Raw genomic sequence first — 18,252 nt, 5'->3', positions numbered from 1 at the left:
AGAAGTAAGCGCTAGATGAATAATTTTTGAAAATATTCGAGCAGTAAAAGGCTGTCAAAAATGTCTGTGTTTTTCCTTTTTCTTTTAGTACTAGGAAATAACTTCCTTTGTCATCACACCTTGCATGCTTTGCATCTTACATAAATCTCTTGTGTACTTGCATATTGGCATTATGAATCTGTTTATATGATTACTGTTCTCTCTTTATTTTCTGTACAGACAGGAATGTAGAGCAGCTGCAGTAGTTTGACTATTTAACCTTGCTAGCATGAACTGTGAAATACATTCGTTATGGAAGACATTCCCCATATCCATTTTAGCACAGCTACTCTTACTCTAAAGAATTGATTTAGCAGTAGATTTTTAGGCTATTGAGCTGTAAACAATGATTTCATACTCCTGCTGTTTGTATTGAAGTTTGGATTTATAATCGGAGGTGATAGATCATTTTAAGTTTAGACATTAGGCATCATGGAGATTTTCTCTACTGGCCTCCGCTGAAAAGGAGTCTTGCAAAGCCCAGTCAGATGTCATGGTTAACAAATGCAGTAAATAGACTTTGTCACTAAAACACGTTGGAGTACAGTGGACCATTGGAAAGATGTCTGCCTTTGAACTCCATGATCCAAGGTTCAGTGCTGACATTTTGTCAATAGGTGATTTGTAGAGTTTATATGACATCCTGACTGAGATCACTGTTGTAGTATTCCAGACAGATGGGTTATCTCCACTGATGTCTAGCTGGGGTACCAATGCTTAACCCTCCCTGGATTGTATGTCCAATATATGACCTGCGCTCGCAAGTGTAGGATTATATAGGCAGATGTATGAGCGGACAGATGATCCGCTGTGGCGACCCCTAACCGAAAAAAGCTGAAAGAAGAAGATGAGAGTAGATCCTCAGTCTGTCTCACTGTCAGCCAGAATGCAGGTCACTCACTCACTGGACAGATATTTACTTAGTCATTGGTACATTTGCTTCCTAAAAAGAAACAGATGAACCTTCCTTTATTTGATTACATTGTTTTGCCATATCCATATTAGATGTCAGTTAGGAGGGGTAAATGTGAGTGAGGTAGGCAAATTCCCTACAAAGACTTTGATACCCTGTGTCTCTGGCATGGAACACAACTACAAGTCTACTTTGTGGTCCTTATCTTTGTTTAACACTTTCTTAGATACTAAATGTCTGTAGCATTTGGTGCACTCTAAGTTGACACGTTTCCGTCTCTACTGGTGCACCTCCATTGCCCAACAGAAACATTTAAGAGCCCTAGGCCAGATACTAGGTTTATCCACTCAGATACTGATGCACTCACTGAGGTAACAGAACCCGTGGTATGTCCGACTCCACCTCTGATGCCCTTTACAGCAACCCCACCCGAGTCATGTATGGCATTGCAGGGTCATATGGCTGAACAGACTACTTCTGTAGAGAAGGGGGAGCCACAAATCTTCACTTCAGAGGGACCAGAAGGCTCCCCACAGATTTTAGTCCAAGAATTGATTTCTGGAAAATTAGCTGAGATATGTCAGGCCTCTAAATCACCCTGCTTGGTTCAAGCAGACCTCATACCAAAGAAAGAGCATCTGAAGACAAAGCATGTCCCCTCATCTCCTCCTCCTAGAGTGAAAAAATGGATTGATTTCTATCAAGGCCAGCTGAAGGCCATAATGGCCCTCAAAACCTCTTTCATTTCCTTTCTGCTTCCCTTCCTGCTCCTAACCCTCTGAAAATAACTTGATTTACCTTCCTCTGAAGATAAAGAAGCCTCCGACTCTGACCATTCTTTGGACTGAATCTCTCAGATTCACTCCCCTGGCCAGGATGTTCATCGTGCATACAGCTGCAGGAATCACAGATGGGTTCTCTAATTCCAAAGTCTTGGTTGTCAGAAAAGTTAATAATTGTATTTGGATTTCCATTCCGCCTGCACCTTGTTTAGGCCCAGACCTGGAGTTTCCCACTATTTTTTTAAAGCCTTTTTGATTAAAAATTATATGGATACTACGGATACTTTTGTCCAAAAAAAAAAAAAAAAGGGAAGGACGCCGATCGAGAGGCCCGCGGTCCCGCCGACACCACGCAAAACAGGCTACCGTGGTCGGTTCTCGCTGGTACCTCGGCCCTTTCCCAGACTACAACCACTGAAGCCTTTGCTAATGTTGAGCCTACTAATGTGGACAGGTCCACTTCCACCCATGGTGTCTTTAGACCCTCATCTTCTTTTCTATTAAGGCCTTTACTAAATCCAAAGCAGCCAGGCATCCTTTGCTGCACAGGGCAAGGCCTGTTGTGCAGAGGCCATCTCCAGGCCCCATGCCTAAAAAACAGATGCTTAAAATGGCTGAGGATTTAATTACTCTTAGACAAGATCAGGGATCCATTCTATCAGAACATTCTGATGTAGAGGAACACTCTTACTCCCCTTTTGAGGATTTGGATGCAGAGCAGTCCATTCCTTCTGTATCTCCTCCTGAGGATTTTTCCTTTGGGGAAACCTTGCACACTTTAAGGGAACACTTCCATTGGGAAGGTCAAGACTTTTCTGATTCCAAGAAAAGACTTAGGGAATTTCTTTTGTTACCTCAACACAGGCCTCTGGTGATACCCCCTGTTTTGGACATACTTGATGATGTTTATTCGGAGGCTTGCTGCCTCCTGCCTCCTGCACCAGTCAAACCTGATAGGTACTACAGAGTTCCTAACTCTCACCAATTTCTCTACAAAAGCCATAATGCTGACCCTGAAACCATTTCTCAAGGCCCCAAGGGATTGAAGGCCTCTACTGCCAAGAATCCACTTCTATATACCTCTGCCACCCTTGCCATGAGGGCCTTAAATTCTCAGTTTCATATGCTTAAATATCAACAGTTCCTGTTATCACAATTAAGGAATAAAATGTCTCAACCTGAACAAACAGATTTGAAGGAGTTACAGGATATGATGCATAGTGCAGAGCAAGTGGGTAAACACACCTTACAATGTGGCTATGATGCCCTAGGCCTCCCTCAAGAGCGGCTGCTACAGGATCAGTCATTCGTAGATATGCCTGGCTTAGGGAACAAAGCTTGCCTGATCATGTGAAAGCTAAACTTCTAGATGCTCCTTTACAAAAGGATGTGCTGTTTGGTACTAATGCTGAGGAGATATTACGGAAAATGGAAGAAAAATCCAAATCTATGCAAACTGTCAAAGCTTTTTTACAGGTCCAACCACTACGTTTTAGCAGAAATTGGCCTTCAAAAAAACTGGTCCTTTCCAGCTACTGACAAGCCCCAAAGAGGTAGATACAGACACACAAGGGGCAGAGGGCAATCACAAGGATCATATAGAGGCCGACAATGGCAAACTCCAGCACCAAGAGGTGGCGAAGACAGCGCACAACAATACAGGAAACAAACTCAATGACTCCCTCATTTCCATGCCAAGCAGGTCTCAGCTGGCAGCACCTTTGGGAGGAAAGCTAGCATTATTTGCAAGAAATTGGCATATTGTCACAACAGACAAATGGATCCTGGACGTTATAAATAGAGGCTACAAATTTCAATTCCTCACTCTTCCAAAAAGGAGAGGCATGCCAAACCTGCCACACAATCAAAGGGCAGAGGCACAACTACAAATTTCAAAGCTTATAAGCATGAGAGCTATGCAAGAGGTACCTACTCACGAACAAGGTCAAGGTTTTTATTCAAGACTTTTTCTGGTACCAAGGAAAGGAACCGACTGGAGACCCATTTTGGACTTATCCATCCTAAACACATTTTTACTCGTACCAAAATTCAAGATGCTCACATTACAGTAGCTTCTTCCCATGCTGGGCAAGGGGTTTTGGCTGGTAACATTGGACCTCAAGGAGGCATACCTGCATGTCCCAATCAGACAAAGTTGCAGAAGATACCTCAGATTTCTTGCAGGTTCAATCCACTATCAATTCTCTGCTTTGCCCTTTGGCTTATCTACTGCGCCCAGAGTACTCACAAAGTGCCTGGCATCAGTGATTGCCTACTGCAGACTTCAAGGGATACAAATTTACCCTTATTTGGACGACTGCCTGATCCAAGCGGACAGCAAGCACATACTTCTGGAACATCTGGCTTATGTAACACGATTACTGCTTTCTCTGGGGTATACAATCAACAAGGAGAAGTCCAGGCTAACACCATCTCAGAAAATAACTTTCCTGGGTGCCAACTTGGACACAAACACCCAGATGGCCTATCTTACACCAGAAAAACAGGGGCAGCTAACTCAGTACTTCAAAATACTAGCAAAATGTACCAGGCTTACTGCAAGGAAAATCCTGCAGGCTCTGGGCTTCATGGCATCTTGCATTCTTTTAATCCCATGTGCAAAGCTGCATATGAGAAAACTTCAATGGTACCTCAAAAACCTATGGTCTCAACACAGTCACAGTTTGAAAACAATAATACCAATAATTCCATGTTTGCAAAAGGAATTTCTATGGTGGGCCCAAGCATGTCAAGCAAACACAGGCCTCCCATTCTGCAAGCCTCAAGCAAACCAAGTCATCACAACAGACGCCTCAGACTACGCCTGGGGGGCACACATGACAGACAGGTGCATTCAGGGCAAATGGTCCCAAAAGGAAAAGCACCTTCACATCAATCTAAAAGAAATGCTAGCAGTAATAAATGCAATTACAGCTTTCAAGGACCTCCTGCATCCAGGACAATTACTAATAAGAACAGACAACATCACAGTAATGTGGTACATAAACAAATAAGGCGGAACACATTCATACCCCTTGTGCAGACTAGCCATGACTCTTTGGGACTTGGCTCTGGAATGGCAAATCGAACTTCAAGTACAGTACTTGCCAGGATTGGAAAACATGCTGGCAGACAATCTAAGCAGAAATATGACAGATCCACACGAATGGAAGTTGCATCCTCAGGTGTTTACAGAGATAATACAAGAGTGGGGGAGGCCAGACTTAGATCTTTTTGCCTCCCACAGGAATCATCAATTGGAAAAGTTTTGTTCAAGGACTTTTCATTCAAAGGCCTGGAGAGTGGACGCCCTTTCCTTCAGTTGGACAGCATGGACAGTTTACGCTTTCCCACCTCTGCCTCTTCTGCCCAAGGTACTCTTGAAAGCAAGAGCAGACAGACCGAATATGATACTGATTGCTCCAGATTGGCCAAGGCAACACTGGTATCCGCTCCTGAGGAGTCTAACACATACTCCTCCCTGGTCCCTACCTCTAATGCCTCTTTTGCTGACTCAGCACAGCTACAAACACGGTCAGCTGAAAACACTCAATCTTGCTGCATGGAAAATTCCTTAACACCACAGCAGACCCTACTCTCCAAGGAGGTGCAGGATGTCATTTTGGGAGCCAGAAGGCCATCAACTAGAAAGGCTTACACCGCAAAATGGAAACGGTTCTGCTCTTGGAATGAGAAAAAAGGCCAGGACCCTAGAAAACTGAATTTGCCTCAGATATTACAGTATCTAGCTGAGCTACTGAACAGTGGACTTTCATTTTCTTCCATAAAAATCCATGCCTCAGCCATTTCTGCAGAATTCAACACGGATCCACCTTTATTTTCTCACCCACTCGACAGTTCCTCAGAGGGGCTAAGAATATAAGACCACCAAGGAAACAACCAATTCCAGCCTGGGATCTTAATTACATTCTAGAAAAATTAACATTGCCTCCCTTTGAACCTGCTGCATCAACAGATTTGCAATATTTGTCCTGGAAAACAGCCTTTCTTCTGGCCATCACTTCAGCTCGTAGGGTTTCGGAACTACAGGCCCTCATGGCGGTGCAGCCCTTCCTCATCTTCCATCAGGACAGGGTTTCCATACGTACCAACCCGTCATTTATGCCTAAAGTGGTATTCAGGGTAGCTTTAAACCAAGCCATACACTTACCTGCCTTTTATCCCAATCCTAAAAACAAAGGGGAAAGGTTGCTACACTCTTTAGACATCCATAGGCAGCTATTATTTGGACAGAACAAAGTCCTTCAGGAAATCAGAACAACTTTTTGTGTCCTATGCAGTAGGGGCTCAAGGGAAGCCAGTGACCAAGCAGACAATTTCAAAGTGGATAGGCCACTGCATACGGTTCTGTTATTCATATCATGGGAAATCTGTTCCCACAGGCATCAGATCCCACTCCACCAGGGCCACAGCTACCTCTACAGCCTTCCTCAGAGGAGTTCCTACCAAAGACAATTTGGAGCCAGCCACTTGGAGTTCTGTCCATACCTTCACAAAACACTACCACCTGCCTTTATATTCCAAAACTAGAGCAGGCTTTGCCACTGCTGTGTTGCAGGGCATTCTGGCTCATCCCAGTTCCACCTAGTACCTACCACCCTGTGTGTAGCTTTGGGACTCTACCCATCTGTGATTACTGCAGCTGTATGCACGATGAACATAGTACAGTTTTGTACCGACCATAAATGTAGATGTTTGCTAATACAGCTGCAGTACATTACCCTCCCACTTTTCCACTTGGTAAAGGCATAGGCCTAACCCCCTCTTCATACAAACTGACTGGGTTATCCTTCTATGGTTTATTTGCTTGCAACTACTGATTTTGGATTATATTGCATTGCTTGTATATATATATATATATATATATATATATATATATATATATATATATATATATATATATATATATATTTATGTATTGCCTTCCTTCTGGGGGCACCTGACATCTGGGGCAAGAAAGACTGAAGAACATGGCGTCGGCTGTGTCTTATATACTCTGGCCTCATTGACGTCAGGAGAAAGAGCGACACCAACCGATGCCGGACCAAGACTTTGGAATTCGGCCGACCGAGGGACCGCCTGACGGCAGAGAACCCATCTGTGATTACTGCAGCTGTATTAGCACTCGAACATCTACATTTATGGTAGGTACAAAGCTGTACTTTCTTTCAGATGATGAAGACTCCATTTCTTCTGACTCCCCAGTGGAAGAAGCTTCTTTTGAGGAAGCAGTTATGAATATGATGAAACATTTCACGTAAGAGTTGAGGCAAATTTCAGAGGTCCAGCAAAGGTATTACAACCTTTTGGAATGGGCACTTCTGCCACTTCTCCTGTCCCTCTAGTTCTGGAGGCCTTTTTGGATGCTTTCCAGTCTGTCTGTACTCCTCTTGATTTGCAACCTTCTGCTCCTAAAAGACTAGAAAGGTTTTACAACGTTCCTAATGAACTTAAACTCCTGTATAAGAACCCTGTGGGGGACCCTTCTGCGGTATCACAGTTCCTGATGAACTTAAACTCCTGTATAAGAACCCTGTGGGGGACCCTTCTGCGGTATCACAGTTCCTAATGAACTTAAACTCCTGTATAAGAACCCCCTGATGTATCACTCTCTATTGCCAAGTCTTCTGAATTGCTCCCTAACACCAGTGCCCCCCTTACAGACAAAGATAGTGGGGCCATGGATAGGTGCAGAAAGAAGATTTGTACTTTGTAGAACTCAATGCCTGAGCAGTAGGAAGAACCAGACCAAGGTGACTAAGTACCTGTTCTCCATACACAGCACTTTTAACAAGTTAGTGGTAGATTAAGAGGCTCAGACTTTAAACAACAAATGCTGTCCCTGGTCAATCAGGCTACTCAGATAACTGTATTTTATACTGTGTCTGGCTGTTACAGCTGCTGCCAGTTCTGACATTCGCAGGTATGCATGGCTACTCATCCACTCTATGCCAGAGGATTTCCAAGCCAAACTAATTGACTCACATTTAGACAGGAATCTTGTTCAAGAGCAAGGCAAAACTATGAAAAACTGCAGACAAATTACGCTTACCTCTGTTTACTAGATGCTAGAAGAATTACCCAGCCAAGCTCACTTCCTCTGTTAAAAGGCCACTCCAGACCTCTTCAGAAACGCAGGATGGCACCCAAAATGAGATTTCCAGAGAAACCTCAGAGGGATTCCAGATCTGAGACGGATCCCTTTTAAGAAAAATCTCTGACAATCTTCTAAATCTCCTCCCTCCCTTTGGTCCTGTCTTGCCCCTCTCCTAAAGACAAGCTCAGTCCATCTCAAACTGGGAGAACATTACTACAGATCAGCGAGTGCTTTCTATCATAAAAAGAGTTTTGCCTTGTCTAACAGTTAGTCCCTCCAATGACTGGTATACCTCATCCTTCAACCAATTCAGCTTCTGTCACCTATTCTTCAGGAACTACAGGCCCAGGATACAATAGAACCTGTGCAGTAAAGTATGTGGGAAGGGTTTTTTACTCCAAACTGTTCTTAGTTCCAAGGAAAGAAGGACAATAGAGAGCCACACTGGAGCTCTCTTTGCTAACCACTTTCCTAAAAGTGCCAACCTTCAAAATTCTCTTCCTATAGACACTTCTGCCTTTTACACTTCCACAGGAATACTTGGGCATCCTTTATAGTCAGGGAGACTATCCATATATTCCCATTCACCCTTCCTAAAGGAGATTATTCGGGTTTTGTACTGGCTTATCAGTTTACTCCTTTGCCTTTTGGGCTTTCCACAGGCCCAGGAGTATTCACAAAGTGCCTAGCATCAGTAATAGCCTTCTTTTGAATTCAGAGAATTCAGATTTTCCTTGCTTAGACAAACAGCTAATTTAGGCTACCTCACTGCATTCTATTACAGTATCTCCTGTTCACCTTCAATCTCCTCTTGCAGTTGGGATTTACCATCGACTACAGAAAGTCCTCCTTTCAACCAATTCAGAACGTAATGTTCTTGGACTGCAGACTTGGCACTAAGAGGATGCAGGCCTACATACCTCAGGAGAAGATGCAAAGCCTTGTAGCTTACTTTCACAACCTTTCCTCTCTCAACAGATGCTCAGCTAGGGAGCTCCTGAGCACTTTGGAGTAATGGCAGCAACAACCCTAGTGATCCCTCTAGTCAGGTTGCACATGAGGAAAGCTCAGTGGTAACTGATGAAAGTATGGTACTCTAGACACAGAGATCCACCTCATACCATGTCTTAGGAAAGATTTGTCATCTTGAGTAGATGAGTTGAAGCTCACCCCAGGGCTCCCCTTCAATCCCCAAACTCCAGTTCACACACAGTGACACAATGGTATACACAGATGCCTTGGATGAGGCCAGTCACTTTCTTAGGAGTATTCAGGCTGGTGGCTTGGAGATGGTCTCCGGATTCATGCTCATGCATCCGCCTATGTACCCCAACAGGAGGTCAAATGTCAAGACGTATTATCCATGTAAGGTTAAGCTTTGGTATCCAGTGGGACATCAGTGGAGATGGACCCATCTGTTTGGATTACTGCAACAGTGATCAGTAGGACATCTACTGTTATGGTAAGTTCTTACACAACTGTACTTTCTTCCCATATTTGGGTTTTCAGCTTCCTCCTGCTCTCCAAAACATGCTAGTATATTCAATGTAATAAAATGTCTAACATGTGTATGTATGATAGACACCCATGCTGTTGTAGTTCCTGTCATGGTTGAAAAGCATCAGTAGTTCTAGCACACTTGTCTAACTACTTAAAAATAAATACCTTTAATTTTGTCAGAGATGAGGGATTAAAGAATGAGCAGCTGTGTTCAACCAATAAGGAGAAAATAAGAGAAAAAAGACAGGTGGTGGGAACTGACTGCATCTGGCACAGGTCTGGGAAGATTGCTGTGGAAGAATGGCACAGACACCAGGTGTCATTTTGCACTGCCAGCAAATGAAGACAGCAGGAAAGCTTCCTTGTTCTTGTGGAACTGAAATCTACTCTTTCTTGGAAGACTTACCTAATGCCTACTTAATAAAGGACCTATATGCAGTTGGTAACCTTATTACTTAAATCACTTTAACCTAAACCTACTGTGCTATTACAGAGGTTTAAATTTCAGCTGTGTGCTTGAAAGCTCACGGAAAATAGTATGTGGTGGAACTGAAGAAGTTACCTGGAGAAGGTAAACGCAGAGACGCATTGCAGCAAATGGTGAAAGAGACAACAATATGTGGAATACAGATGAATGCATACAAAGAAGTTTATTGTCAAACCTGATGCTTTGTTAGTACAAACTTCAAGTAGGAAAGTCAAAATGTTATAAATGATTGCAGGGTATTGTCCAAAGAGTATAACGCAAGCCCCACAATTAAAAAAAAGCAAGCTCCACAATTTAAAAAAAAAAAAAAAATGATATATAGATGAAAATTAACATCATATTGCAATATACTTTAAATACAATTAATGCAAATATTAATGCTTATGTATGTAGATGAATGCACATATACAGTTATTAGAATAAAATAAATATCATGTCAGGTAGCATTGAAATGTATTAGAAGTGAGAGAGTTTATTATTCACTCATAAAGTAAATTTCAGAGTGGAAAATTCAAACGGTGGATGAGGATGAGAGGAAGGGGGAGTGAGAACAAAGTATTTGTTAGAGGTAATAAGTGGAGTAGACTTGGGAAGCAGGAGAAGTGAGTAAAAGCAAGATTGAGTTAAGAGAAATAAAAACAAGGAAAAGGAGAGATGGGAGAGAGAGGTATTGGAAGAGAAGGAGCTGAAAGTTTAGCCAGGAGAGAACAGCAAGTGCAAAGCCTGGAGTTGGAGACTAATAATTTTAGTTGCAGCTTAAGTAACGAATGTTATGCATTGCCCTGATTGGTGCAGGGATAATATTCCAGATTTTTGCTACACAGTGTGAGTACAGACTTTGACTGCATTTTTTGTAAGGCTTGTAGATGTCAAGTAGATTTTCTTCAGAAGAGTGAAGGTGGTATTTTTGGAGGTAGTGGTGGAGAATTGTACTTACAGCTGGGCAGGAAGTGGGACTAAACATAATGTTGTGTGTTAAGAGAAGTTGGGTATTTATTTGGTGGGATAACTGTTCAGGTTTAGAGGTTAATCAAGGTGGTAGAACCATGTAATAGAACAGGAGTAGGTATGCAGTGACAGGAGTGACTCTGGTGGATGCAGTAAGGATTTTTTTGGTTCTGTATAGCATTCTTAATTGTTTATAGTTTTTTTTTTTTATATATTGCCATGTATGAGGAAGTCCTATTTCAGGTTGTCATTTATTGTAACTCCAGCAATTTCGTATGGGACACTGCTTCAACTGGTGTATGTTTTTGGATGTGATCTCTGTAATTTTTCTCATGGGTGAGTGATTTGGGGGAAAATAAAAGTAGTTTGTTTTGTTTGGGTTAAAAAGGAGTTTGTGGTTATAAAGGTTCCCTATTATGCCGTCGCAGACATGGGTTGTGAAATGTGTCTTTGTAAAACAGTAAAGCGCGAAAAGGCAAAATAGCGAAGTGGCTTTTCAGTGAATTCTTTCCCTGGGAAAGAATTTGTTTGGCCGCTTTCACTACTTTGCCTTTTCGGCACTGTAGTGCGATCTCGGAGTTGGTATATTTAAGTAGGGGGTGTGGGGGGGGCGAAACCCTCCCCATTAAGTAATGTTTTACTGTTTTACTGTTTTTTTTTTTTATTATTATTTTTTTCGGAACAGCGATTGTTTTCCATTGGAAAATAATGGCTGTTCTGAAGTTTCAACGTTGTAAGCTTTCGCTTACATGGGGTCAATTATCTGTCGTTTGCTCTTCTGAGCGTGCAATATGATAATATAGACCCGTTATAAAGCCAGTTTTCAGTAGAGTTAAAGGCATGTTTTGTAATCCTTTTCTAAATGTTTTAGATTGCCTGAGAGCAGGTAATGGTGGAATGGTCTGCATACCATACATTGGAAGCTTACTGTATAGAAGTATGACCAGTGTAAATGAAGATATTAAGTAGATGAGGACAGAGCCTCATGAGATACCTGTATTGATGGGGTAGATAAGGGGAAAGGGTAGAATTCCATTTGACTCCCTGATTGTGCTCTGACAAGTAATTGTTAAACCACTGAAGAGTAGGTTGTGAGATACTTATTGTCGGCAGCTGTAGTAGTGTTTTATGAGACACAGTATTGAGAGATTTTGATAAGTCTAGGAATAAGGAAGGTACAAGTTCACCTCTCTTCACTGACTTTGTCATCTGTAAAAGTTAGGAGGGCAGTTGTGCTATGGGCAGGTCTAAAACCATGTCGAGTATTGGTTAGTAGTTCTTCTTTAAAAGATGCTGGAGTAGATGTTCATTTTGCTAATGTTGTGAGAAGGGGGTTAAGATGGTAATGGGTATGACAGTAGATATCCTGGAGAGGGATGAGATGGGGGTTAAGATGGTAATGGGTATGACAGTAGATATCCTGGAGAGGGATGAGATGGGGGTTAAGATGGTAATGGGTATGACAGTAGATATCCTGGAGAGGGATGAGATGGGTGTTAAGATGGTAATGGGTATGACAGTAGATATCCTGGAGAGGGATGAGATGGGGGTTAAGATGGTAATGGGTATGACAGTAGATATCCTGGAGAGGGATGAGATGGGGGTTAAGATGGTAATGGGTATGACAGTAGATATCCTGGAGAGGGATGAGATGGGGGTTAAGATGGTAATGGGTATGACACTAGATATCTTGGTAGAAGTCCCATATTTTTGGAGAGGGATGAGATGGCATTTTGTCCAGATGGCAGGAATATAGGATTCCTGTATTGAACTAGTATTCTGCAGGAAGGTTATCTACAGAGGGTGAGCAGGGTTTAAATTTGGATAATACATTTTTTATGAGGGAGGTTTTAGTGTGAGGGTGTAGGGATCATTAATGGTTGGGTGTGGACAAGAGTCATGGGAGTCATGAAAGGATTCATTGTTTAGGGCAGCTGTGTGGCCAGTGAAGCAAGTGTTAGACTTGGGGGCTCTTTCTAAGGTAGAGTTATTGAGACAAGAATTAATAATGTTAATTCCTGGGTGTAAAATTTGTTTAATGGGTGACTGGGTATTTCTGCGGTTATATCTATGGTTAATTTATAAATCAAAATAGTTTTGATTCTTATCAAGGTTAACATGCTTTTTGGAAAGATTACAAAGTTAAGTGCTATAGGTTTTGTGAAGTTTTAAGTTTCTGAAACTATTTCCTTGCCTTATCTCCGTTTTGCATAAAACTTCTTCTCTGAATAGTAAGCCAAGGGGAAGAGCTAGATTTTACTGTCTTCCTACATAGTCGTGCAATGCTTAAAAAAATGGAGCCGAACCTTTCTACAACAAGGCTTTTAGAATAGGAGAATAAACTGAACGCAGAACAGTTAAAAATTATTCGGGGTTAAAGTTTGAGATTACGGGAATTCTTGTGCACTTGTTGTTTGGCATGATGAGTAATACATCTGATAGCATATGTAGGACAGTGACCACTAAGGAATTCAAGAAGGGCTCTTGATGCTATCTATTTGCAAGGATCAGAGACCAAAATTCCATCAAGAATAGGACCGGTGTCCTGGGATTTGTTACAGTGAGTGAAAGTAATAAGCTGTTTGAAGACATGAAAGTTGATGCTTGAAGGGTAGTTAGAAGTGAAAGTACTTCTGTTAATGATGACATCATGTAGGATGACCGTTTCATTGGTAATAGTGTGCGAGATCCAGTAAACATGTCTTCAAGGGTGGATAGATTGTTTCCAGTGGCATATATTATCATTTAATTTTATGTAGGAGACTAGCAGCTCTACAGTGTTGAATTCGGGCAGAGTTTTGTAAGAAGAGAAACTTCATACATGTTAGTGCAGAGAATATGTACTCCTCCATCTTTTTAGGTTAGTCTGTCAGCTGTAATGATGCTGTATCCTGGCGAAGTAATTTGAGTCTTATGTGAGGGTGAGGGTTTAGCCATGTTTCAGTAAGGGTGTAATGAGAGATCCAGGCATGCAGTTAAGTGATTTTATTATAAGTGCTACATACATTTATTAGGGAAAAGTATAGTTGTTTGACATTATTAGAGGTGACTAGAGGGGATGTGGGTGGTGATAAGGGGATAGAGATAGATGGAAGGCCTGGGTCAGGGTGTACGTCACCACATAGTTTAATTCTTGAAGAATGTTGGAACGAGTGAAGTAGTTTTATAATTTTTTTTACTTTGTTCTGGGGTGGTAGTGAGGAGAGGTAAAAAATGTATATTTAAAGTAAAGCGTAGATGAGATGCTAAGTAGATGTGGAACAATTTCTGGTGAAAGCTTTTGGAGATGGTAGTTTAAGTGGTTTAAATGGAAGCTTACGGTACGTGAGGAAATTTTGGCTGCATGAGTAATTTGATAGTCTGCGAGTACAGAACGTAGCAGAAATAGAGTAGTTAAGCTAGTGAATAGCATATTTACTTGTGATGGGATGAGGAGGCTATGAAGTTCATAGGTTACTACTAGGCTAGCTGTCCTTGTCGGCCATTTTAATTCCAGCCAGTAACCCCATTTGAGAGTGAAACCCTGCATCTTGTGCTTGTAAGGTAAAGACCTTAACCATTATGCTTACTGCAGCCCTTCTAAATATTGTCATGAGATGGAGAGGCAATGAAGTTTTAACGTTTGGCATAAAGACCTGTAAGAGCTAGTGATGACAGGGAAAGCTGGGAGTGATAAGAGTAGTGAGTGTATTGGATAAGAAGTGACATAGACACAGCTGACAGTCCAAGAGGGTACTGAGCGACTTGGTCAACACTGACATAGATAGAGGTGAGAATCAAACATGAGCATTTGTAGCACTGAGTGTGAAAAAAAAAGAATTAGGCGGTAAAACAGGAAAAGGGGAAGAGTGGTGTGAAGCCAGGAGTAAAAATGAATTAGATGAAGTAAGGTTGTGTTTAAAGGAGCTGATAGGTGGGCTGGAAAAGGAAGAGGTGTGTTTTAGACTGGAAGAGAATGGAGTACAAAGGGAAGGAAGGGTGGGTGTTCACCAGGCAGTCATAAAATGACAGGGAAAGACAATGTTAGAAGTACTGTGGTGGAGGCTGTATTAACAGAGTAGACACTGAGTGAATGAATGACTTAGTAGAGAACATTCCTACTACTGCGATGAATGATGTGGGTGATTGTCTGCAAATTGTCCTGATATGTAGCTGGTTTGTGAGGTCAATGAAAAGTGGGAGGAGAACAGTGGGATTATGTGTGGATTTGGAGGGGGGGTGGATGAGTAATTTGGGGGTGGTAGGGGAGCAAACTGGACCGCATCTCCCATCTTACTGACAGACAATCTATCTGGGCCTTCTCAGTTTCAGTGATTCTGCAAACCCACCTTCTCAATTTCAGTGATTCTGCAAGCTCGTGTGGAACTTTTCCCGTCACTGAAGGGTGCAAGTCGCACTTTGCAACAGCTTCTCTCCTGTACTTGAATTTCTTCAATTTTGTAGTTTTACAGACACCATCTATGACGAGAATAACAACAGTTTTATTTTTGTTATGCTGCTCTAAGTATGAATCCTGCTCCAGACACCTTTTTCCAACCATAATCTAGTAAAGAGCAAAAAAGACCAGGAAATAAAATAAGGTGAGTATAAAATACCATGCTGATAGCGGGTAAATAGGCCACCCACTTGGAAATACATAAATATTTCATTGGACAGTTAGTGTGCTAATAAGATAAGAGGCTATGTATGAGTATTACTGTGGTAGAAAGATGGAAGAATGTATTGGAAAGCAGGAGGAGGCCAAACAAAAGTACACCCTGGAGACAAAGTTCTAAAGTTTAAAGGAGATATCAGACTAAACAGGAAGATCACTAACACATCTCTTCTCAAACTTAAGAGGAAAAAAATAACCTCATGCTTGTAGTACAACTGGTCATGTGGGAAACGCCTGTGTAAGTAAGGAAAATATTCATGAATAGTGTGTGATAAGAGCCAAAAGTAAACTCAGCTGTGGTATTTGCATAGGTTCATAGGTGTGTACTAGGCTAATGGCCCTGGAGCCTATATAAGTCTAGACCAAGATGATTCCCTGGCATCATGCCACCCAAATTAAGTTCCCAGTGCCCCTGTCAAGCAAGGACACTGAAGTGATATCCAGGGTGAACTTCCTATTGCCCATCCACTTGTCAAGATCTCTCAAAGAGGGCCAGTGAAGTGCTCTGCTTGACGTGAATAGGAAGTTTGTTCCAGAGTATGGGACGTCTCTGGGTTAGGAACCTGTCCCTCCAGCATGTTCTGTTTATTGTGCTAATGAGATTTAGGTCCCTGGAGCATGTGGCATGGAGGGATTGAGATTTCTTTAGGTGTAGCATATCTAGCAGTTCTGGGTCAGACATGGCTTTTGTAGGTCAAGCAGAGATTGCCTCTAAGTAGGTAATAAGAGACAGAGTATAGCTGGAGTTTTTTGAGTCTGTCTGTATAGGGCATGTGTCTAAGGCCTAAGATCCTCTTAGTGAAGTATTTTTGTGGCCTTTCCAGTTGTTGTAGGTGTCTAGTGAGATACATACCAAATGATGATGTATTCTATAATTGGTCTAATGAGGGACAAGTAGAGAAGGATTACGACCTCTTTTTTTCCTGTATGAGAAATCTTTTGTAATGAGATATGCCACATAGAAGGACTTTCTGACTACAGTAGCAATGTGGTTATCAAAGGAGAGGTTGCTGATAACCTGTGTCCTCAGGTCTCTTATCACACTTTTGGTGTTTAGTGGACTACCACCTATGTGGTAGTTTATGGGCACCACATTTTTCCCAAAGGGAATGACAATGCACTTTTTGGCATTGAGCTTAAGGCCATGGTTCTGGCACTAGTTATTGGTGTCAGTGAGTTCTTTTTGTAGAATGTCTACATCAGTTGGAGAATCAATAATGGCTCCCAGTTTGCAATCATCTGTGAACTTGTTCAGCCAGAGTCCTTTTGTGTTGGCTTGAACTTCAAAGAAGTAGATGCCAAACAGGAGAGGACCTAGGACTGATCCCTGTGGGATACCACTTGTAACTGGTTGGTAGTCAGATTTGAAGTCTGCTACTTTCACAGTGTGGGTTCTATCAGTGAGCCAGTTGACAACCCATCTTATGACATAGGGGTTTATGCCTAGTTTAGTGAGTTAATCTATGATTCCTGAGTGAGGGATGGTGTCAAAGGCCGTGCCGAGATATGGGTAGGCTGTTTGAACTACCTTCATCCACAGCTCTGGAGACAGGCTTGAATAAGTCTTATCAGGTTGAGCAGGCATGATCTACCTTTCACAAACCCAAACTTCATGGGGGTCCAGAGATTGGAGATTCCCTATGTCCTTATTTATAAGGTCCATGATGATGCGCTCCATAGCCTTACATATTAGACTCATCAGGCTAATGGGACAGTTGTTCCCAGGGTCTGTAGTCACTCCCCCTTTGTTCATAGGTAGATACTAGGCTATTGGCCCAAGGGCCTACGTAAGCCTAGCCAACAAGGTTCCCTGGCTTACGCCACCCAATAAAGTTATTTTCCTGTGCCACTGTCGAGCAGAGACACAGAAGTGATCCCTGGGGTGTATTTCCTTATTTCTCATCCACTCAAGATTTTTCTTGAAGAGTGCTGTGGAGTGGGATTACCATAGGAGTGTGCCATTCAGTAGGAACAAAGCCTGAAATGAGGCTGTGATTGAACAGGGTACTCAGGTGTGGTGTCAGTTCACTTTGTAATTCATGTAGAACACAGCCAGGGATATTATCAGGTCTCATGGAAACTGTATTCTTGGCTTTGGACAGTGCGGTTTTTACCTGTTAGCGGCAATAATAGGGACTTGGCATTCCTCAGGTATTGTGATAGGCACTTTAGGGGGTGAAAAAGGGGGTAAAGTTTGCACTGAACCTGTCGGCCAATATGTTGGCAGTATCAGTTGGTTCTGTATATGTATTGCCATTGTGCCGTATCTCGGAGCAGATTTGAGTATTGCCATGTAGATTCTTGACATTATAGAATGCCTTGTGGTTGTCTTTAGAATCTGCAGCAATTTTGTTTTTGTAACAGGCTTTGGAGGATTTGATGGTGGATCTCAATTTTTTTGTTGAGGCTGACAAGGGAGTTTTTGCAGTCTTGAGACTTCACCCTTTTCTGCAGTAGTTTTTTTCCTTCTGTTGTAGAGTTTGTTTATGGTGTGGACCACCAGATTGGCTTCCTTTTTTTGGAGGAGAGCATATTGGTTCTGTTTGGTATGGCCCGTTCCATGCACTTGTGTATGTGCTCATACAGTGCATGTTTGTTGTTCCCCAGATAAGTAAAGGATTGTATGTTTAAAGGAAATCTTGTGTTTCACAATGTGGAAATTTGCCAAGTCTGAACAAAATGAATCCTTTTATAGTACAGCTAAAGATAAATGATTGGCCTGTGGTTTTGAAATGGACACTGGGAGAACCATAGCCCTGATGCTTGAACATAACTTGTTAAAAAACAGTGGAAATTCATGTGAAAGTTGAT

At 42.0% G+C, this 18,252-nt stretch overlaps 1 protein-coding gene across 1 annotated transcript in view; it reads left to right on the top strand.

The window, feature by feature from the left end:
- EPHA1 (EPH receptor A1) overlaps positions 1-18,252 on the top strand; it is a 1,081,817-nt gene that overhangs the window by 343,700 nt on the left and 719,865 nt on the right. The window lies entirely within an intron of this gene.

This window comes from Protopterus annectens, chromosome 8.part0, assembly GCF_019279795.1.
Source record: "Protopterus annectens isolate FY-2018-M chromosome 8.part0, PAN1.0, whole genome shotgun sequence".
NCBI classification, from domain to species: Eukaryota; Metazoa; Chordata; order Ceratodontiformes; family Protopteridae; genus Protopterus; species Protopterus annectens.
The sequence above is the reverse complement of the archived record's forward strand: the minus strand, read 5'-3'. Positions and strand labels throughout refer to the sequence as shown.